Here is a 23,257-nt window from a genome sequence, read left to right as displayed (position 1 = left end):
TTACAGAAGAGACTGGGTGGCTGGCAGAGAAAAAAAGACTGCACAGGTTTGCAGTGTATACGAAACCATTTTATTATCTCTGAAAGTCTGAAAACAGTGTCCACTGAGCCGGCTTCAGCCTGAGACACACTTGTAGCAACGTGGACAATCTACAGCATTCTTCTCTTTCATTTAAGTTTTTGGTCAAGGAAAATTAAATTTGCTTACCATAATGCTACTGATATTCTGAAAGATGTTTTGGCATATATTTCAGCAACTAACAGAGTTGTTATCTATTTGTGATATGAAACCAGGCTCGGTTATTATGCCATTCTATGCCATTCTGTTGCTAATTCCATGCAGCATTAATACTTGAGTTTGTAATGTGCAGCTGTCAGAAGAAGATGAGGTGTAGATCAGGTATAGAAAAAAGTAACTGATAAGTTCAGAGGCAAAAGAACCCCAATAGATTGGTGAAGTAATTCAGATTAAATCCTCACTATCCAGGTTTTTATTCACTAGTGAAGTAAATATGAAGCAATCTTTTAAAAAGCTAAGCTGCAAATTGTGACCAAAAGGTGGAGATATACACTACGTTGCTGCTGGTAATTCAGTACAAGAAATAGTTGTCCTCCCCATTTATCAAGTGGCTTCCATTCCCTCTTCAGTGCATCAAGCATTTTTCAAAACATGAAAATACCACCTCATGCAAGAATAAAGTTTTTTAGGGAAAATTTGTACTGTTTGCGCTCACATCTCCATATTCACACCATCTAAATAATCATCCAAAAGACAATGGAAGTCCAGCTGCTGATTACATTCAGCCACTTTGAGCACCCAATAAAGTGACAACAATAGGTCACAAGCTCTTGTTTGATTGATTAAATACTTGAAAAACCCACAGACAGATTTAAAGGGTGGCTAATTGTATTGATAAAAAAAATATTGAAATGAAATCATGGAATATGATAACATAAAGACTTTATACAACAGTAACTGCAGTTTTGAAATATTTCTTTTGGGAAATAGCAAACCAGATCAGATGATGTATTTGATAAAGAATTGGGCAACACCATTTTTTTGTTATACAGCTGCAGTTGTCAAAGTGACGATGAATGTGGTTAAAAACTGTTCAGTAAAAATGTAATATAATGTACATTTTAACATATTCTTAGCTAGTCCTCCCTCTGCTCTTGCTTTTCCTTTGCAATGCCTTTCTTTCCTTTCTTGAGAGAGCGGCAGGACTCTTTCTCTCTTAGCCTGGTAGTGTTCCAGCTGTAATGTGATAACCAGTTCAATAACATAAACAACTGCCAGAATCCTCCAGAGGAAGGATGCAGAGAGCGGGAGTGTGTGTTTGTGAGTGTGTGTATGTGAGCCAGTGGGTGGATGTCTGTGTGCGTTTGGTTTTACATGGGAGCGCGTGTGGGCTGGAGAGCAGGAGAGGCCTGGGCGAGAGGTGAGGACGAGTCAGCCATTGAACACCATCAAATAAACCGTTATCTAATGCCTGCACTCACACTGCCCTCCAGAAAATAAGTACACTCTCCATCGACTGAAAGAACGGCTGTGTTTTTGCCCGCGAAAAACACTCCTTATTGATGCTGTGAGCTGGTGTGTACATCAGAGCAGAGAAATGGATTTCAGCTGCACTTTAAAGAGCCATCAGGGTGTCTGAACACTCTCTGAGCACATTTTTTGTGACTTCTAAGACCTTTTAAGAGCGCAAAACGAAATAAATATGCAGTTTCCTTGGGTAAAATGTCTGTAACAAAGACACTTTGAACCCATTCCTCTGTTGTCAACAGTGATTAAAGCAAGATAAATGTTCAATGCTCCCATTCGATAATCAGTTTTTAAAATAATAATAACAATAATGGGACCATTTGACCAAAATATATTAATTATTCTCTAGAGGAGTTCCAACTAAATCGTATGGTCAATAGCTGCAGATGGTGGCCATCTCCACACCTAGAAAAGGTCAGAAATAACCCACCAGGGCCGCAAACACATGGCTTGGAGCCTTCCAAAATGGATCTTTTCACAACTGTGATGTCACGAATCTAGAAAGACTCCACGCCAGAAGAAGCCCAAGAAGCCAAAAACTATGCCAGCAAAATATTCCTGTAGAACTACCATTTCTTTGGCAGGAATTTGCATTTCTTTAGGAAAACTCCCTCAAAATCAAATTTGATGTTTAAATGTTTGTATGATATTTTTAAATGGTATTTTACTGATGATGACTTGTGGAAAACAAAAACTCTTTGTTGACTCATTCCGCATATGGACATTAATCTATTTTGCGTCCAGTGAAACACTTTTTCCGAATGGCGGTAGCGCCTGCTCAGACTACTGAGGCTCAGCTGTCAGAGCAGAGGGGACAGCTTCTCCAACTTCTGTTTTTGCAGGAAACATTATATATAACCAAGCAGCAACCAAGCCATTTCATTTCAATTTTAAAGGTGATTTGCTGAAATATTTCTTCAAAGACAAGCAAAGAAATGTATATACACACGTGTGCACACGCACACACACACACACACACACACACACACACACACACAAGCCTGCAACAACACTAGGAAAAACACAAGCATCAGAAATTGTGAAACTTTGGAGGGGTGGAAAGGGGAATTTTCCACCTCCTCTTAGTACTTCTTCTCTCCTTGGAACCGTTCCCAACTCTGAGTTATTGCTATTGTACAACAGAAGAGGAACAAAGATGAATAAGCAGCCTCCTTTGTATAATGCCCTCCCCTCAACTCTAAATACTCTTTCTACACATTAGCTTGTGAGTTCTGAGCAGATGGTCCCATTACACCACCACAGCTGCCCAGCTGTAAAACAATGCCACATCCCAGTGAGGAGGAGGTTCATATACATTCAAATATTCAAATGAAGCCCGAACCCCTCGACATGCTTTACTGGAAGTGGATGACAGGTGTGGGAGGAATTCAACAAGGGAAGGCTGGACTGGAGAGGGTAAGGAGACTGACAAAGACTACATGATAATGATGAAGAGCAAATACAAGGATTTCAGATTAAAGAAAGGTAGCGGGTGTAAGAGAGGTGAGAAGGCAAAAGAAAGACAGGGAAGAGAGATAAAGTGAAAAACAGGAGGAGTGTGAGAAGCCTGGGTATAACATTTCAGCTCCTGGCTCTGCTGCTTGCTATTTCAGCTGTGCCAGAGTGCCTGCCAGCAGCCCCTGCTCTCACGCCATCATAACCCCGCTAGAATGGTGGCACGGTACTTTGGCTGACAACTGAAAGTCTCCCAGTTCTTATTTACTCCCTCTCAAAATGGTCACATTTATTCCTCCATTAGGGTCGCTGGCAAAAAAACAAAAGAAAACAAACAAACAAAAAAAACAATATTGACAGCAGTCACCGTTTCCCTGTAAACCTAAACTAGACCACACACATATGCAGCCTCTGTTTGTTACAGTCCTGTTTGAATGCTCAAACAGCAGGTGACCAACTTAATCTTAGATCATTTATCTGAGATGATCGTCATAAATCTTGGCACCAAGCAGCATAGCTGAGCCAACGTAAAGACAGAGAAAACAAGACAAGAATGACAGCCAAAACAATGAGTCAGTAATTAGGGAGATACCTCAAGGACAACAAAATCTGAAGGAATGTGAAGCTACTACAGAAAAAGGTTCCCATGTTGGCATCCTTTACTCATGCCAGCCTGTCCATTTTTTCAGCATTAAAGCATAAAAATGTAAGTGTTAAAAGTTGTAGTAAATAAAGTTTTATTGACCATGAAATCCAAGACAACACTATTTTTTCTTTTGCTTTTCTGCTTAGCAAAAGGACAGAAATTTTTGTTTTTTGCTGTAACAAAACAATTTCTGTCAGAAGAAACTTACTGTGCAAGTTAAGATTCAGGTTTTTAGTCAGCAAAGGACTTCTGATTATGAAACATTTCTGCTCCTGGAGGCAGAAAAATGCGTTCTGAACACCGAACGATGCATCAGAGCTAGTACACTTTTCAAAAACAGATGCATGGCATTTGAAGCAAAAAACTTCTCTTATACATCTCTTTTCTCTTGAAGCCTCCTGCGGTCTTGTAGGTGTACAGCACTCCTTGATCCGTGTCCCAACTTCTTCTTTTTTTCTGCTCGTTTCTTTTTAAATCTTTGCGAGGTAGTGTTCTCAGAGCTCTCTGGCAACAATACAAGATAGACCTCCTGTGAAACCTTCAGTGTGCAGAGTGTAGACTGCAGCTTGAGTCATTGAGCAGAGGAGCCCTAATCTCAGCTGAATATAATGCTGCCGATTCTGATTTATCAGTAATCCTCCTGGTATCCGTGGCTCCTACTGGATTTCCGCCAATGTCAGTAACCTCAGAATCCTGCTGCGTTACAAAACATGAAGTTTGGAGTTATGAAATGATTCATATACATGATGCCGTGGCAACAAGGTCATTGCTATGACACATATCAAAAGTAGGACAGGTTCTGTATTTCTATTCAAATTCAACAGGGCACTGCAGAGAGTATGAAAGCTTTAACCACAAGTCCTGTATTCAAGCGTCAAGCTGACAAGCGTGTTCACGTCTCTGTGGCTCCTGAACAAGACGCTAATCCAAAATACTAATCCTCCATAGTTTATGGATCCTTAGAAAGGGAAGTCTCCTCTTGCAGATAAATAGTATCACACATTAGACATAATGCACATTTTGTGTTTCAATCAAGGGGATGTAATGTTTTAAGCATTAATGACAGATCAGAAATGTTTTTTTATATTTGAGAAATACACATAAAGTCCAGTATATTTTGACTTTTATTTTAAAAAGCTGTACATTTAGATAATAAAAGATAATAATAAAATAAAAAAAAGGATTGCTGAAGGTTGTCAGAAGCTGAACTAAATGGATTCAAACTGAATGTAAGTGGATTTTTGATACTATAGCCCTACCAAGGTCAAACCAGACTTGGTTTTGTATTGGGCAGCATCCCTGAGAGTGCTGTGACTCGTTGCTCAAACTCCTGTTATTAAAGGCTAAATCCTGCAAATTGTGTTGAGTTTAACTTGCATTTAACTTACATAACTGCATCTTGATCGAGGACCACTGGTTTTTGATCCCGATACAATGTCCATTTGGCTAGCCTTTCATCGGGTGACCTCTTTGGTTTGCAAAGATTTATTAAAAGAAGACAAATACAGCTTAATCTAGATGAAATGCAGCAGCAAAGTGCACCAACTGCACAAGGGAGCAGAGAGGGATCACAAAACTCTACAGAAAGCCGGAGGTGAAATGTAATAAGAGGAAGAGATTCCTGGAGATTTTATGAACCCTGATCAAAATAAATGTTATGTATACTCGGTTCTTTCACACACGCTCATCTGTTTCCACATCATAGTCAAAACAGGGTCAGCACAGATTTCCATTTCCGCCCCAAAGCTGGTTTTTCCAGCAATTTCTTCTGATGCCAAATGGATATATTTAGAGCTCTCAACAAGATATTTTTAGCAAAAAATAAATAGAAAAAAAAAATACAACTGAGGGATTTACCGCTCTGTTTTTTTTCTCTATATCTGCTTAGTATTTATGTAACAGATATTCATAGAATGCCAGGCACAGAGAATGGATAGATTTAGTGGGCTCAGTGTTGTTCAACAACAAGTGAAAATTAAACCACATTTAAGTCATGACTGAAATCAGACAAGTATTCTTTTTAGTAGTGTGATTGAGCAGGTAGGCCATCATCTAACTCAAGGGCATGCTGGCAAGCCACTGTGCTGGGACATTTCAGATTACAGAACGGTCTCTTTGAAGTTCAGGCCACCCTTGTACCCAGCATACCCAGAAACCATTCTTAAGGGAAAAGTAAAGGGATTTTCTGCATGTTCTCCGTTTCTATGGGAAACGAATAGCAAGTCTGTGGTAAACCGTAAACGGCTGATTCCAATTTAGGCTAGAATGACAAAGAGAAAATGTGAATTTGGCATTCCCACTTTTTCCTAAAGGTTGGAGGCTGTGTGTGGCACTCGTGTTGAAAACTGAGGCCACTCATCCAGAAAGCCACAAGATAACAGTTTCTTTTTTTCATAGCTGTGTAACTTCCAAAGGTTCTAAGATAGGAAATAAATATAATAATGACTATGCAAGGATCAAAAAGCAATGTCACTATGAATGCTTGTCTGTCACATGCCATTATTCTCTGTTCAAAGCTCTAAGGTCGAATGTCGCAGCTGGCGCCAACCGCAATGCACCAATAGCAGCAGAGTATCAAATTCTTGTGTGGCTGTTTGTGTTCAAACAATATTCCAACAAAAGTTTGGTTTGTGCTTCTATTTTAGAGCGACTTAGAGCCTGCACATGTGACCTACACTGTTGTGAGCATTTATATATGTGTGACAATGTCTCTGCATTATTGAAATATAGACCCCGAATGTACTTGTTTTTTTTGGGTTTTTTTGTACTTGTTAGTGACAGGATTCCTCTGCTGAAGCTTCAAACGAGGACATCTGAAAACCAAAGTTACAGAAAGCGCTGGACCAATGAGATGATGTCGTTGATGCACATGAAGCTAAAGGGATTACAGAGAAATTGCTAAATTTCCCCACACCAATTAATGCAAAGAAGAATTTCTTAACCAGTATATAAACTTTAAAACTACTTAAGCAGTTAATGTCTCCTGACAACCAATGAATCCATCTACATACCAGAGCAGCCTTTGGGCTTCCCTTTAATCAGTCTAACATTCAGGGCACCGTGACAGTTCTGAGGGCAATGAAAAGTCTGAAAAGTGACCTTCTGAGGGTCACTGACATTTTCCAATGTCCTATAGCAAAGACAAATACAGCTCAGCCTTGATTTTCCAAGCTACAAGTCCAATAGAGCACAAAGTGACAGAGTGTCATACAAAGCTCAGTCATCACCAAGACAAGCATCTAGAAATTTCTGGCTTTTAGAGCAACCTTTTTGCTCAGTTTTGAAAATTGAAAAATAAAACTCACACTGATGCCTCACATGTGGTTCTGGAGGCAGTTACATCCATGTCTGATTGATGTGCAGTTTTGCATTTGTAACAACAACTTGACAGTTTCATTCCAAAGGGGAGACATGTCTGATGTTTGAACGAGTTGATGAGAAGCAATATAAAAGAGACATCAGAGTGAGGCACCATTTTGGGATTCCAAATAAATCTGAGAGTCATCTTTAGAGCTCTGCTTATAAAACAGTTACCCATCACTGAATCATCTATGAGTGAATCATCTGTGTTTGTTAAACATTAAATGATATTTGCTGACATGTTTCACATTTTATGGACCCCTCAGATACAACGTCTCAGAATTCAGTCAAATGAATACAAGCAGACAGACAAATAGTACAATGCAGCATAAAAACCCCAAAAAGGTTCCTCTGATAATCACTTCAAATGTAAGGATTTATAAAGGTTTGATGTTATAAAATGGTGGCTTATGCTATAGCAACATAAACATGCCAGAGGCTGTCTGATCACTCCCTTTCTGACATTTACGGACTTTTATTTAGCTAAACCAACTTAGTTATACTCCCAGGAGACAGACAACGTTCTTAAAACACATCCCTCCTTACAGATAAAAGAAAAAACAAATCACATCTGAGGTTTAGTAATTCCAAAGCTTTTGGCAAAAATAAAAATGATGAACTATTACATTTTAAGAGGTAATTTTCAAGGCTTTGTCTCCATCGTTGTTGCTCAGCACTCACTGCTATGACTCGGCACTTCAAGACACCGTCTGTCAGTCCAACACTGTGGGTGGGAAGGATGTCTCTTCTGTGGTGGATGCTGCTTCTGTAACTGGTGAAATCTTGCTTTGACTTTTTAATAATCTTTTTTTCTGTTTTTGTTAAATAAACCAGACAAATATCACCAGCAACTGAACATGTAAAGCCTCCCATCCATTTTCTATAACTGCTTTATCCAACTCAGGGTTGCAGAGAGGCTGAAGCCCATCACAGCTGCCATTGGGAGGGAGGCAAGGCACACCCTGAGCTGTTCGTCAGTCTATTGCAGGGTCAATGCTGAGACATACAAGACGAACAACCATGCACACTCACTCTTAGGCTCAATTCAATTAACCTGATTTACATGTTTTCGAACAATGTTTCTGATTTATGAATCTCATCACAGTTCAATGTAAAAAAAAAAAAGAAGTATCTTTTAAATAAACTAAACTCTTGTAGATCACAATATTTACGTGAAAATTTGGCTTCTTTAAGTTTCTATTCAATTACAAATGCATACTGATTGCATTGAAATGACTTCAAAAGACTGTGAATCCATTTGTCTAGTTAAAAAGCAAAAATACTTCAGAACTTTTCCCAGAAGAATCATCACAACTGCCAGAGCAACCAGCTTAGATATGATTTACTGGGCTGTATAAAATTAAGGGGGATAAAAAAAAGTCTGACAATGCAATATTTTATTTCTCAGAAAAATAATTGTGATGTCTAAAGTGACTCAGAATCACAGAAAAATGCATGTAATACATACTTTGTATCCATATGATACTATCAGTCCATGCATAATATGTCATGATATTTTCATGCTTTTAAGCAACTAAGGTTTGGTTTTGCATTTGTCAAAAATAACTTTTTGGTGCCAACTTAAGTTATTACAGAAAATGTAGTTTTAGTTTTAAAAGTAGGAACTCAACCATTCGAAGCTTTCTTTTTAATCAAACACAAAGAGAGTCACGTGACATTCATTTCCAATACTTGGAATTTTTATTTTGCCACCACTGCACAAGAGCTAATTGCAATGTCAGTGCTGAAACAATATAGTTGCAGCCACAGTGATTTAGCATTTTTAAAAATATTCTCTGCTTCCATATTGTCTGAAGTTTGAGAAGAAATCTTAAGATATATCTAAAAAAAAACCTCAGTGACCTTTTTTCTGCGGTTTTACTGACATAACAACTTGTGATGGTATCAACATCACACAGATAGATCTAGATGTAAATATCACAGGTTACACTAATTTATATACCCATCTGAAAGGGTATATACAAGGGCATACTTGCACAAGTTTAACCTCAGCAAAGTAGCTGATTTATCTGATTTTCACAAATCACCCAACTTGCTTCCTGACTGTCCAACAACAGCTGAGGGGCTCACCCAGACTGCAGCGGGTCCAACACAAACACAGCTAAAACAACAAAAACAAAAGAAAAAACACAATCAAGCCATCTGAAGCTGCCACCATCATCCACAACCATAATCAACACTCCACTTCATGGCTCAAAAATCACTCAGCTCATCAAGCTAACACTTCACAGAAACACACACATGACTCAGTCCTCCTCAGCATCACCTCTCTGCCCTTTCAAATGAAGACCCCCCTTCCACCATCCCCCATACCCGCTTCTTGCCTCCTCTCTATCTGCTCATTACCTTAATTGATGTTTAACCCGTAGATCAGCAGCTGATGATGGCTCAATTAAGAGCTTGCTGGAGGACAGGGATTATTCCTGTGTAAGTAAGGCGGTTCTTGCAGCCGCAGCTTCTCTGGGCCCTAATCCTTCACTTTTTGCCCTGAGGGTCAAACCAGAGAAGCCCCATTGGCCCATGCTCAAAACAGAATATGTGAGGAAAACATAACACCACAGATGTAAGCCTGGGTATGATTGGAAACTGCTTTCATTATCAATTAACTGACCGTTTTTCCAACCATTAAGAAAAGGTCAACAAAATGTCACTGAATAATGAAACGTATCCAACACTGTTTCCCCACTAACAGATAGAGACATGTATTAAAGCAGGCTGTGATGCTTTGAACATCTAGCATGAGAAAATGGACTGAAAGCTGAAAAGAGGCAGGATAGATGCTCGGACTCTGCTTTTCTTTTCTTTTCTTCTTCCTTTCCTCTGCAAGTGTTCCCAGCTGGTATGAAAATAAAAGCTGGTAAATTACAGCAGAGCTCACAGTAGAGCGGGTTCATGTTGTGCCAAAAAATACAAGATCCAGATACAGTTTGACTGTGTGAGTTCTTAAATTGCTGACAGTTCTAGCCTGGAGAGACAACACTTCATAAAAAGTGTGTCCAAGTAGAAGACATTTAGTTAAAAATGTTTTTGTCCATGGCTGAACACTAAATTTATTTCCAACAATGTGAAGATTATTTTCATTATAACTTTTACTACCTTTCTCATCAACTTACAGTGTAGTGTCGAAAATGTTAGAAAGCAAAAATGCAGTCCATGTCATCTTTGAAATACATTTTCTATGAGTTCAAATATAATTTTTTTTTAAAAAACAGAGTAATTTTAACTTATAGGAAATAGCTAGAGGACAGAAGTTACAAATGTTTGGTATTTTTAATTCAATAAAGGCCTCGTACCAGAATCTTCTGTTTTTCTAACTTTTTCCCTTAACCTTGCAAGTGTCAGTTTATCTAGAAAAAGAAAACAAAATAAATGTAACTTGTGAAGTTTGTACAGTTTCAATAAAAACTGCATTTTTTGTTGAAGCATCAATTAAGTTGACATTTAAATGTACGTATCCACAGCTGCAGCAGCAACTACTACCAGCCGTTTGCAAATCTATTTTAAAGTACACCCATGTTGCCGATAACAGTGCAACACTGCATGTAACTTTTGGCCAAAAGAAAACATGTAAAAAGCTTTGTTTTGTTTGGGCAGTTTAAACTGATAGTGAATCAAATCCAAGAATGTAGCACTCTGAACTTTTCCACTCCGGCTCAGGCAGCACCAGGAGAAGCAAAATCTTGCCTGGTCTGGTCCCTGCACCCTGCACAAAGCTTCTCTGGCAGCAAGCACAGAAGGGAGGCCATTTTGAAATCACAGCAGGGGGAGAATGGATTGTGAGGTGAAGCCTGCTGCTGCTACTTCTCGCGTTAAGTGGCAGGTGGTGTCTTATTTGTCCAGAAACACCTTTGGCTTTAAACTGCATTAACAGAAAGGGAGTGAGGACATTTCTTTCCCTCTTCCAATGTGCTGGGGTAAAATGTTGCCCTGCAATGATTGAATCATAGCCATAATAGCAGAAGGCAAAGGCCTGCTGTGCAGCTGAGTTCTTCCTGTTCTCCTCACTCAGCGTGGGAACAACCGTGAACAAAATCTGTCCTGGAATCAGCACATAAAAGAGGCCATGAAAGCAACACGAGCAGAGCAGGTAGTAATTGCTCCTTTCAGCCACTTTTCCTTTCCATCCATTTAAAAAGGAGCATGGCTCGTGGTGTGCGGCTTTCAGTTTGACGGCAGTGCAGGGGGCACGCTTGTCTAGCCTAGTGTACAAGATAGATTTTTCTGCCATTGCAGGGTGAGAGCATGGTTCAGCTCCAGGTGAACACACACAAAACACACATCCAACACCGGTGCCACTCTAATGGGTAATACCAAGAGTGAGCTGAAAAGTTAAACTATCGATGAGGTGATAGGTAACTCGGCCGTCATAACATGGTACCTACAGTAGAACAGCTTGCCTCTATTCAAAGCTGAAACTCACCAGCTTTCGTTTTTCATTTTTGTCAAGTGTCTTTGGCACAGAAACATTTTCTACTTCCACAGTTTGCAATAAAGGTTACAGCACATCAATACTCACCCTGACCGACAAACTAATTGATTAATGAAAATTGAAGCTTGCTTGGTAAACACTAAAGTCCTGAGTTCTACAATACAAGCAGGGACAGTCTTGACTAATGGAAAGCTCTGAAAATCAAATTCACAGAGGGCTCACTAGCTCATTAGCTTCTTCTAAATCGTGCTAGAGTATCTGAGTGATATTAATGCAAGTATTTAGTGGGATTTGGTCAATCTAGGGCTCCAATTATTTATTATATTTACTTATATTATCTGTACATCATTCCAACTTCACTCGTCTCTTTTTTTGTGTTGCAGCAGCCGGGTCAACTCTGTGTACTCTCACACATGTGCCTCCGTGTTGTGGATTTCCAAACTGGCTGACTGGATAACCTACATTCTTCATCTGTCTCTTTACAAAGAGACAGATGGGACTAGAATTAAAGTCAGCATCACTCTGGCTTTGTCAAGTTCTAAAAGCTGTTAAAGGGTTCCAAGTTGAGATTTTGCTTACGATTTAGACGCCATTTTGTTATATATTGCACCTCAAGAAGAAAAAAAAAAAAGGTAATTTGAACTTCAACATTTTCACATAATACTGTACAGACAAGTTCCATCTGCTGATAGAAGCTCAAATACTATGATTAAACACAGTTTTTAGACCTTGAGCTGAGATTGAGAGAAGGCTATAACTGTTGGTTATCTTACCACAGAAGTCTAATTGCAGTTTGAGGTTATGGCTATTGAGACCTTTGTTGCAGCAGCGTTTTTGGCAACGCTTAGCCTGTTTGCTGTGGAAGAAAAATGAAAAAGGCAAAGGCAAAATAAAAGGAAAAACCACACGTGGACACCGGAGATGTTCAGGAGAATGTGAGGACAGTCAGGCAAGCCTTTTTCCAGAGTTGCGGCTCACACAAGCAAATCAAGGCAGAAGGCTTTCTGCTGGACGTGATGCCGAAATTACGCTGTGGAAACCACAGTTTTCTTTACATCATAATTAGAATAGCAGATGAGGCTCCTCGTTGTGTTGATGGGAGTTCTGCATGTGTCTGTGCATATCCACAATAGTGGGGAGCGTAGTGTCAGCAGTCATAATAAACCCTCACTAGCACACAAACACACTTACTTGCACTGCGGCTGCGAGGACTCCAAAATATTTACATTCGTAACCTGCCTCCCTCGCTGATGTTCCAGAGATTCTACTCGGGGACTGTGAGGAAAGTCTACACAAGAAGTCTGGAGCAAATGTTACAGACATTAGCGTTCTAACATTCCAACTCTCCAGAGCATCTCTCAAACAATTCAGGACTCCAGTGTTAGTGGGTAAAAGAACGGATTTTCCAGCTTCGCCTGACCAGCCAATAATAATGTTCGCTAAACTGAGTCTTTGTGCTGATTTGGCTGAAAAAAAACATCGATGTTCAGTGCAGATGATGAGTTACAACCCAAAACAACAAAAGAGACAGATGTTCACCGACACTTCAGACATTAACAGCGATAACAGAACCTGACCCCATCGCTGTAATGATAAAATCCAAAATCAGGGATAAAAATTATGAATTAAAACCTGTGTTTCAAGACAGGTTGGGTGGGTAGTATTACATGAAAATGAATGAGCAACTATTGACTAACCAGTTTAGACATTTATGAAGCATCCATTTAAGTAATTTCTCAGGAAAGAGTCAACAATGTGCTTATTACAATATCTCCAGTGACAGGATATGCAGCTTTTCTCTGTGAAAAAGTCAAGTGATAAGTCCAATTAAAAGGATGGATTTTCCTTGCTGGACAAACAAGACATTTGACAATTCCACCTTTAGTTCATAATTCCCAATCCCCTGGCACCTTACTGACAAAAAGCTAAAGGGTTAAAAATGAGAAAGTTAGAATAAGATAAAAAGAAAAACATCAGCATGTTAATCACCGATGAAAATAATCCTCAGATGCTGCTTAAAACATTTGTGCAATTACAGGTCTTAATGCATCCAGAAACACAGGCCACCAGGACCTCAAAGTTAATTATCGTGTGCCGATACACGCAGGATTCCACCCAGCTGTGCATTTAGATACGCTCAGTCACTTCATCTTGCCCCTGACAGACCCTGACGTTGTCTAATGTCTGGAGTGCGTAACGGCTGAGGGCCTGTGTTTGAAATTCATCAGGAAGCAGCACCAGAAGAGAGTCGTTGTACTTCCTTAAGTTACTGTTTTGACTGCAGTCACATGGCTGAGCTTCAGCACTGACAAACCAAAGCCCAGTTTCTTCATTAAACCTCGATTCTGTGAATTTGGTTGGACATTTGGAAAATTTAATTTGAAGATTATTTGCGCAAGAAAAAGCAAACCGTTTAGTCCTGGAAGGGAGCTTCACTCTTAGTGGGAGAAGAGGAAAGCTTTGCCTGCAGTCACGGTTCTCAGGGACACAAAAGCCCATTACTTGAGCTGAGCCCGTAAGTTATCTTGAGCTTAAGCCCCTTTCACTGAACAAGTCCAGCTACAATATTTTGCTCAATATATGGATTGTGACACTGTGTGAGTATGCGTGAAGGGGAAAGTGCTCTGGAGATTCAGACACTCTGCTGCATGAATGTAAAGTAAAGGTAGGTATCATGTTTCCCACCAAAGTGCAAGATCAGCTTTGCTGCCGTCCTTTCAGGATGCACCAGAGTAGAAAAGTGGAATCTGAAGGAGATAATGATGGCCATGCAGGCCTTTATTAATGCCAGAATTGGGTCAGCATACAGGAGCGTAAGCACAGTCACATCTCACAATCTTCCATGGAAAGAAAAGATGAGATAAAGTAGCACTGTGTGTGTGTGTGTGTGTGTGTGTGTGTGCAGGGGGGGGGTCTCCCATTAGCGCTCACATCTTGACAATGTCAGAAACAGCAGAGCGTTTCTGTTTATCAGCCAAACTCCAGATTGTGCTCACACCTCAGACAAAAGAAGGGCATGAAGAGGATGACTTAAACTTCCCTTTCCCTGCTTTCTGAGTATCTTTTGGACATTTCTATCTATTCATTTCTGTGAGCTGAATATAACATTTTCAATAATCCTTTTAACTTGCCACATAACATGTTTGTATGGCTGCCATCTTGGCTGCATCTCCCTTGTCATGAGATCATGAGGAGACTCATGATCTCAAAAGGACACCTGGATGAATAAAGGACAAGTAAAATAAAAAGAGTTCATGCCTTCATGAGATAGAACATAAATTCAGTCAGAGAAACTGTGGTTATGACATGCAACACACATTACCAAATGGGCACTGTGGTCGTCAGCCGAACCCACTGCCCCCTGCAGGTCCCTGTGTGTTTGGTGGGGTTTAAACTGTACAGAAGACCTGCACTGAGCAACTTTAAAATGCCAGCCGTTTCAAACAGGGGCAAAGTGCCCAACATGTAACCCTTTTATGAGTTTGAACTTTAGGCCAAAGATGAGCAGAAGGATGGCAGAAGATCTGATTTGGCACATCCACTTTTCCTGGACTAAGTTCTGACTCTATCATGAAGTTTTCCCTTTAGAGCTTAAATTTGTTACATCGTAGGATGCAGCCTGATAAGATAAATCAGACTCATCTTTACATAAAAATCATCAATCTTAATCACTAATTCTAAGGTGAATATTAACAATATTTGGTATTTTTCGTTAACATTTGATGCTGCTTGACCTGATATTTCATAGCTGCATTGTCCTTGTTGATATATTCTATGGACTAAAATCTAACATCATGTATTTAATGTGTAAGCCATCTGTTAGTTCTCCTCTGCATTTCCATATCCACCTGTCTTATCATGGCAAACACTTGTCTGTGGTTATCCTGAGCATCCGGGGTGAACACATCCTACTGACAAAGGCTCACAATGAACAACTAATCTGCATTGTCAAACTGCAGGGGCGCTCATCCGCACAACTCAGCACCTGATCTAGTCTGTCTACCTTGGGATCCTGTGACACCTTTTTGGCAACCTGGACTTTGCCTGCAGGTGTAACTGAAACTCTAATCTGTGGGTGTTGCAGCACATCCCTCTGCTGCACTTGATAATGATGTAATAGATAACCGCTCCTTCTGCCTCCTGGTGTGCCAGACTTCTCTCTAGGGGCATATTCTCATTGTCTTGCTTGCCCTCTAATCCCAGTCACCTGTCTTGCCTGGGATGCTGGAGACAGAAAATAAATGGACAGAACAGGCATTCCTCTTTCCAGAGAAAACTCGATGCTGAGTTGACAGGAGCTTTATTTGGGTTTATTGATGCCATCATTATAGGCTGCTTCCACGAGTAAAATGGTTTCCGGGTTTGAGGAGGAAATTAGAAGTTTGATGGCACTCTCTCCCTGGAGAGAAGCAATTACGCACAGCAATGAGAGCACAATTGTCGGAAATGGGCTCATGAAAGAGACATAAAATAATTCAACGGACGCAGTAGCTTAAAGGATATGAGCAAAAGCATCCAATATGGTTTTGATAAAGAATAACAATTTCACCAATCACTGTACTGTTTTCCTGAGGCCAAAACAGTTTATATCTCTCGTTTTTTTCTGCCCACTTTCTCCACAGTGTAAACATGTCATTTAAACGAAATTGATGGCGCGATAAAAGTTTCCAATAAAGTGAACGTGCTTTTCTCTGAGATGAAATCCATTTGCTGAAATGAAGAGAAATCACGTCAAAACCTGGCTGACACTTGTCGTAAATCGTTTCTGACAGCTCCTAATGGAGTGCTATTACTGCGGGGCACAACGCCGGAACCCGTCGGCCACGAGACGTTATTTATAAAAGGTCTGAAGGACTGAGAGGTGCTTGCAAACAGTGAGGAAAGAGCCGGGACTCTGACACTGATGTTAACTCAGCAAACTGCATGAAGCACTGCATTCTTACTGTTTCACGCTGTCTTCGGGCTTTCCAACGAGCTTTCTGCATAAGCTCCTCAGTGCCGGTTAGAAACTCCAATACAAACACACAAATGTCTCAACACAACCACAGCGCCTGGACACGCAGTTGTCAGAACTGCCCAAACACAGGAAGAGGCAAAAAATGAAACAAACATGAAATGCGAACACAAGCTGAGGAGTGACTTACCCGAGCAGTGTATCCACATCTGTTTGATCAGACTGGAGATTCAAACGTAACACTTTGGTGCATTCAAAACGTAGAGAAGGTTTAAACGAAGACAGACTGTAACTCTCCGCCGAGCGCAGTGACCACCAATCAAAATATTTCTTCCTACTTGATGTACAATGTAACTATTTAGTTATGGCAAATGGTGCCTAATCTATCCTGAGTGGCATTGCTTTGTGACTGACAGAGGTGCAGCCAATGGGCGCCAGCTGTCAACGCTTCTTCGACCAATCAAATTGTCAGCGTGTAGTTGGTGGAAGGTGAGCCGAGAAGTAGGAAGGGCTGTTGGCGACATCATGTGTTAAGGATTTATATCCCTCCGCTTGTCATGTTTTGAGAGCAAGGACTTCACTCTCACCGCTTTTTTCCCTTTTCGCTTCTTTTTTTATGAGAACCAGCTGTACATTAGAGATTAGTATTACTTAACACTCCTTTTCAGCGCGGTTTTCACGTGTTATTTTCCCTACAAAAACACTCAACAGTCGTGGCAATGCAGTTTTTTAATAACCTACTTCTTTGTTTAACATCAGTACAGATGTGAATGCTAAATTGCGGTTTCGGCATATATATTCAAGTTGCAAGTTTACCCAGCTGAGCATATATAGTGACAAAAGTGTCTCAGTTTGGTTTCCTTTCAGGTATTAACCTCTGCGTTGCGCTTAATTTGGTTTAACTTTTTTTCTTCAGATGCTGCGTGTTCTAATTAAACGAAACAAAATCAATATTTAATTCACCGAGTCACAACTGTCTTTTACTTGGTGTTAAGTAAGCGTAAACGAGAAAGTATCCGCTGTCCTACTTTATGTGTCCATAGCGGAGGAACACGATGTTTACAGTGGGGGGTAATGGTGACGTTAAGGTGACAGGCGCGTGTACAGAGCAACCGAGTAACTAGACTTGTGCTAAAATTACTCTCACAAGCCTTAGTTGTCTGATTGTTACACTCAGTGGACGTACCTATCTAGTTTAAATGTATTACTCCTTCCATTTACGGAGGAATGTGCGGTGGACTACGTCATGTTACGTCAGTGAGGTGCAAATGGTTTGGCTGTGAGATTTAAAGTAGTAAGTGTAGTGTAAGAGATGGAATTACTTCAGACAGTCACAGTACAAAGAGTTTAGAAAACAAATATGTTTTATTTGACATTTTTGTAGCAAATGAAATACACAATAGAAGAAATGTATGTGAATCTTAAATTATATAAACATAAAGTGATAACAGCGTGAAAGTTAAAGACAAGAATAAAACTCACGATTTGCAGCAGTTTGTGCTGTTAAATTACTTCGTGGTGTGTCTGTTATTTAGTCCAACCATTTTTTATCACCATGGGAAAGCTAAATAACAGAAAATATCTTCTGGTTAAAGGTTATTGAGTTCAGCTGCAACCCAAACTGCAGCCTTCAAAATAAACAAGCATGTGATTTCTCATTTTTGTTGTTTGTTTGTTGTTTGTTTGTTTGTTTAAGCAGTAAAACAAAGACTAAAAAAGATCATGTAAATATGACTTTTTGGGCTGCATTTGTTCAACCAGATGTACCAAAGTCACAGCTCCTCAATGCTGTTTTCATGATGTGTGAGTGTGTTCGGTGCAAACAGAGATTAAAATATACTATATTACTTTAATTTTACATCTGCATTCCCAATGCAGTGCAATGCAATGACTTAGCTTCCCCTTTTGAATGAAAATGACATCCAACTTGTTAGATCATTCACTTCAATGAAAATAAAAAAAAACATCTAAAAATGATCAGATAATTGTTGCTCTAAATTCAACACACCATGTTGCAGCTCAACACAAATGATATGTCATCTTTTTTTCTTTTTCAAGCATCATATTTTTTAAGACAAATGTACAAAGTTACTCCATCTTCAAGTATTTCCTTCTGAATGTTGTGTACATGCAGGGGAAAAAAGGGCACAATTAAAATTTTGGTTTAAGGCAATATTCCTGTCTGACAAAAGAGATATGTGCAGTGCCAGCCTCAACTGTTCTGGGCCTTTTACAGAAGATGACCTGGGGTCACACCTAAGAGGAAACTGAAAGACAACAAAAACAGCATCAGGAATATGATGTATGTACTAAAAATGTCCACTTCTATATCATTTCTAATATAGATGTTTGCAGGTGGTTCATAAATCCCCATAAAATATATAACAGGGTGTGGAAAGACAATAAAAAAACAGAATGTGTTTAATGAAAAGGGGCAAAAAAAAGACATATCACAAATATATCATCTGCTTGCTCATGTTCAAATACAAGAAAAATGTCGTGTGTGAGTGTGTTTTTAACAAGTCTGAAATAGAAGTAATGTGCCAAAAGAGTTGAACTGTACTGTCATGTTTTGCAATAATGTACATGTGACAAGTTGAGTGTCTCTGGTGTAAGAAGTAGACTGGGAGAGAGGAGGGCAAGGCATTATATTTCCTGCTGTTAGGGGTTAAAACTGCACTTAGGAAGTAAATCTGATTTCCTGTCTCTAAACAGTGCAAGTCTTAACTGATTTTCTGATGAAGTAGGAAAAGAACTAAAAGCCAAAGTAATGAATTAAGTAGTAGTAGTAGTAGTCGTAGTAATGATGATAGTAACAACAGCTCAAACACAGGGACTGAGAGCGGGGGTGACAGAGAGAGATTACACAGTGTTTTCTGCTTTACATAAGAAGCTTATATGATAGGGTTTTTCTGTGAAGAATTGCAGCAGTCAGATGGACGTCCTGCTGTTCTCTGCTCATACAGCTGGGTTGTCAAGGGGTCAGGCACTCAACCCGAGGTCAGGCAAATGCCACGGGAAAAATGACAGCAAATAATCTAAGCCAGGCTGCAGTTTGAAAGAAGGAAGTAACAACAGGAAACACAGCTCCTGTTGATGACAGCGCCAGTACTATAACAAAAGTAACTGGTCCTGCTGACACTCAAATTACTGAGAGAAAAGTAAAACAATCACTCATTTCTGTTTCAGACAGATATAAAAAGTAATGTTAGCCATATAAACGTTTCCTTTGGCCCAGTCAATAACTACAATTTGGCGCCCCCTGTTGAAAGAGAGGTGTCTCTTGTGGTTTAGTTAACAGCAGTTGATGATAATATCACTTCAGGTCATAATTACCTCTCCAAGCTGAATAAGCAAATGAGGCCAGATACTGCCCAATGGCACTGTATATGACATGTTTAATAGTTTTTGTTTATTCAAATGTAAAGTCAAACCTAGACCAAGAGAACTGATTGAGTTGGCCTTTTCAGACAAATTGGATATTTGGAGCATTTTTAAGGAGATCTGATTTAGCATTACCTGACACTTGTGCTATTTGTGATATATTTGATACTTGATATTGTTTGTATATCCAGCCAAGGTTTGTTCCTGTGTTACAGGACACATGGATTAAAAGTTATTTCATACAGTTGGCTTGTTCTTCCAGCGCATATCAAGCAGAATGAGGTGCAGAATAGCGATGTGAAAATGGTTTTACTGCACCATCAACGTATTCCTGTACAGACAATCCTGTTTAAGTGTTTCCATTCCTTTGATCAAGAATTATTTCTAAATATAATCTACTGACTGAGAAGGTATACGATGTTTGTGTTCCTTTTCATTATCAAGTCATCATGAAAAAGTAAATGCATCCCATGGAAAGTATCAAATTCTCAAGATCATGGGGTTATTTTTTGTAGTGGAACAATATCTGGAAAACTGCAGTCTTCTAATATTACCAGTATGTTCATTATTTTGATATCAATGTAATTTTGTCAAAAATATTTGAATCCATTGCATTTTTGTTGCTTGAGCTCATATTTGCAAACATGCAGCTCTGTGAAAACCAGTAGGCTTTGATGGTCTTGTTCAAAAGAGAAAGCTCACATACAAACAAGAACTCAGCAGCCTTAGTACTGTCCATCAGCCTGATTATTCATATTCAACTCACAAACTACAAGATTGTTAATGTTTCGGAAGGGCATGAGATCACAATTGCTGGAGAAAAATGCAAAGCTTAGATGTTTTAAAATCAAGGAAAGATACATTTTGAATAAATTGCTTGCATGAAGAATACAGAGATGTGCTCCATTTTTGTGCAGAAGCCCCAAGCTGCTAACCTTGACAGAGTGATGAATGATCTCTTCAGTACTTTTGGTACTGTTATGCCTGCATAATAAATCCTCTACTTAGAATGCTGATTCCAATTATAACATATAAAGTAAGATGACAAAATATTAAGAAAAGAGGGAAATTGGCCAATAATGAGCACTGATTAAACCATGCTACTGGAATTGTGATGGGATGTTTCTTCATAAAATTTGTATACAACATTCACGGTTCTCAATGAATATATTTCAATTTAGATCTGTATGTCTTTCCTTTAGAGTAAAGATAGAGATTTTGCATTTTTAGTTGTAATCAAAATGTCCGGTCACATATTAATGAAGTCCCTTAAAATATGACCCTAACATCTTCATCCTTAACAAGATTTCTGATTGATAAGTGTAAGGTCCCTCGGCTACAAATACGAAGAAATCAACTTAGATTGCTTCAAATCTTTTGGTTTTCAGAGATGAAATCCATGCTTTTATTACAGGTAATATGGAAGCAGCTTGACTTTCAATTAATGTTATTGACTCGCATAAAACTGATGGACACTGATTTTCCTGTCTACACAAATATAGCTTAGCTTCCTTTCTTTCTACACTGAATCTTTGTCCGGGACACATATACTAGAATGTTTGTGCTGGAACCATGGGGAGAGGTCATGATGTTATTCAAGAGTTTTCCACCGTACTGGTATACTGTCTTTTTTAAATGTTGTTGATGTATTTGTTTGTTTTTTCAGCTGTTTTCCTGAAAATTAAATGGAATTGAAAAATAGTATTCTCCCCATGTATGCATGGGTTCTCTCCGGGTACTCCGGCTTCCTCCCACCATCCAAAAACATGCATGTCTTAATTGGTGACTCCAAATTGTCCGTAGGAGTGAGTGTGAACATGCATGGTTGTTTGTCTCGTTTGTCTCTATGTGGCCCTGTGATGGACTGGCGACCTGTCCAGGGTGTACCCCGCCTTTCGCCCGATGACAGCTGGGATAGGCCAGCCCACCCGTTACCCGATTAACGGATTGACGGTATAGAAAATGGATGGATGGATGAAAAATAGTAAATGATACCTCGTTAAATTACCTTATGTTTTTTTTTTTTTGTCTTGACAACTGGTGCTGTCCTTCCTGTTGATTTATTACTCATCACACATCAATAAAATTCTTTGTGTCATCTTTGCCTTTTTTTCTTTTGTTTGTGAGTACCACAACATTGTAAGTCTACTAGTTTAAAGACGAGTCAAAGAATTAGATAGAACATAGGAGAAGTGGAAGTGAGGGTATGGATGAAGGTAAAAGTCCTCTTTTTAGGCTTCCCTGGGGTCTTATATGATTGGTGCCTTTGGAGGAGGAGACTCAGTGGCGGTTCCATCTCAGGAGGGTGCGAGTTATGGATGAATGGATGGATGAGGGCTAGTATGGATGGATGGATGGATAAGGGACGTCTCTCGATTCTCAGAAGACCAGAACCAACAGTGTATTTTTACACATTGTGTGTGTTTCACAGGTTCATGAGAGAACGATGTTTTATTTTAAAAAGCCTCGGTAATGTCCTATAACATCTGGGCACACCACTCTTAAGCAGGCATCACTTAAACAGATGTTAACGATGATTTTGTAGGGGACACTTGTCAGCAGAGGATTGATACACATTTGATGTTTCAAGAAATATTAAAGGCTGTAGGGACGTGACAATAAACTTAATAACATTTTGTCCACTTTAATGAACACATACACTGAAACATGTCACCTAATGCTGTGAATCTTGCATTTTAATCATGATGCATTTTAAAAGTGATGCAATACAGCACTCCAAGTGGTCTAAATCAGCAGCAAATCACATGTGCCATTTGCTACCAGTCTGTCGAAGCACAGATCTTAAGTACATGTCCTTACCCAAAATGAGACTTAAGCTGTAAGCCAGGATTCTGTGTTGAAGGGTCACAAGATGGCTGTGATCTTACCATTTCAGACTCGCTTTGTGTGCGTCCAGCTGGTAGATAAGTGTTTTCATCTGAACACTATGGGGGCTTGCTAGCTGTATCTACCGCCTGGCCAAAAACATTACACTTTAAGTCTTTGCAACAAAATGACCTCTTAAGAGCAAGAGTGCAAAAAGTCATCCAGCATTTGATTCATCTAAGATGAGCATTTTATTTTACTTAGTGGACAGCTTATTTTCACTTTATTTTCCCTTCCTGAGTGTGTGTTGCATCTTATACAATGCTCTTCTTGTGTTTTTTTATTTTCACTTAGTAACACGACCTATGATGCACAGTGATTGCAACATGGGGACAAGTTTACATTCATAAAACAAGCCCCAAAATGCTGAAAACAAAACTGAAAAACACTTCTTTGATTCATATACATTCTGACTCAATACTGTAGGATTAAGGCATTGTCATTTACCTTGATTCATATTGAAGAAGGTATGATTTTCCTTCACCAGAGGTAAGAAAAGAACTGAGGAGATTTAAAGGAGGGGATCTCAAGTTGACTTAAAATATAAATCCAGAATTATGTCAGCTGTGAGACTGTA

The 23,257-nt window shown here is 39.4% G+C and overlaps 1 protein-coding gene across 9 annotated transcripts in view; it reads right to left on the bottom strand.

Annotated features, from left to right (window-relative positions):
* Positions 1-16,861, bottom strand: part of mef2d (myocyte enhancer factor 2d) — a 94,702-nt gene extending 77,841 nt beyond the window's left edge. For 2 of the 9 annotated variants that reach the window (XM_072393756.1, XM_072393758.1), the window contains exon 1: positions 16,601-16,861. The gene's annotated coding sequence lies outside the window, so the exon portion shown is untranslated. Of the gene's footprint in view, positions 1-9,373; positions 9,490-16,600 lie in introns of those variants that run through there. The other 7 variants (XM_072393762.1, XM_072393760.1, XM_072393761.1 and 4 more) reach the window with 6 other exon arrangements.
* Positions 16,862-23,257: the final 6,396 nt, after the last annotated feature.

This window comes from Leuresthes tenuis, unplaced genomic scaffold (assembly GCF_036924035.1).
Source record: "Leuresthes tenuis unplaced genomic scaffold, fLeuTen1.0.hap1 SCAF_10, whole genome shotgun sequence".
Classification (NCBI taxonomy): domain Eukaryota; kingdom Metazoa; phylum Chordata; class Actinopteri; order Atheriniformes; family Atherinopsidae; genus Leuresthes; species Leuresthes tenuis.
Note: the sequence above shows the minus strand (reverse complement) of the source record. Positions and strands in the feature narration are given on the sequence as shown.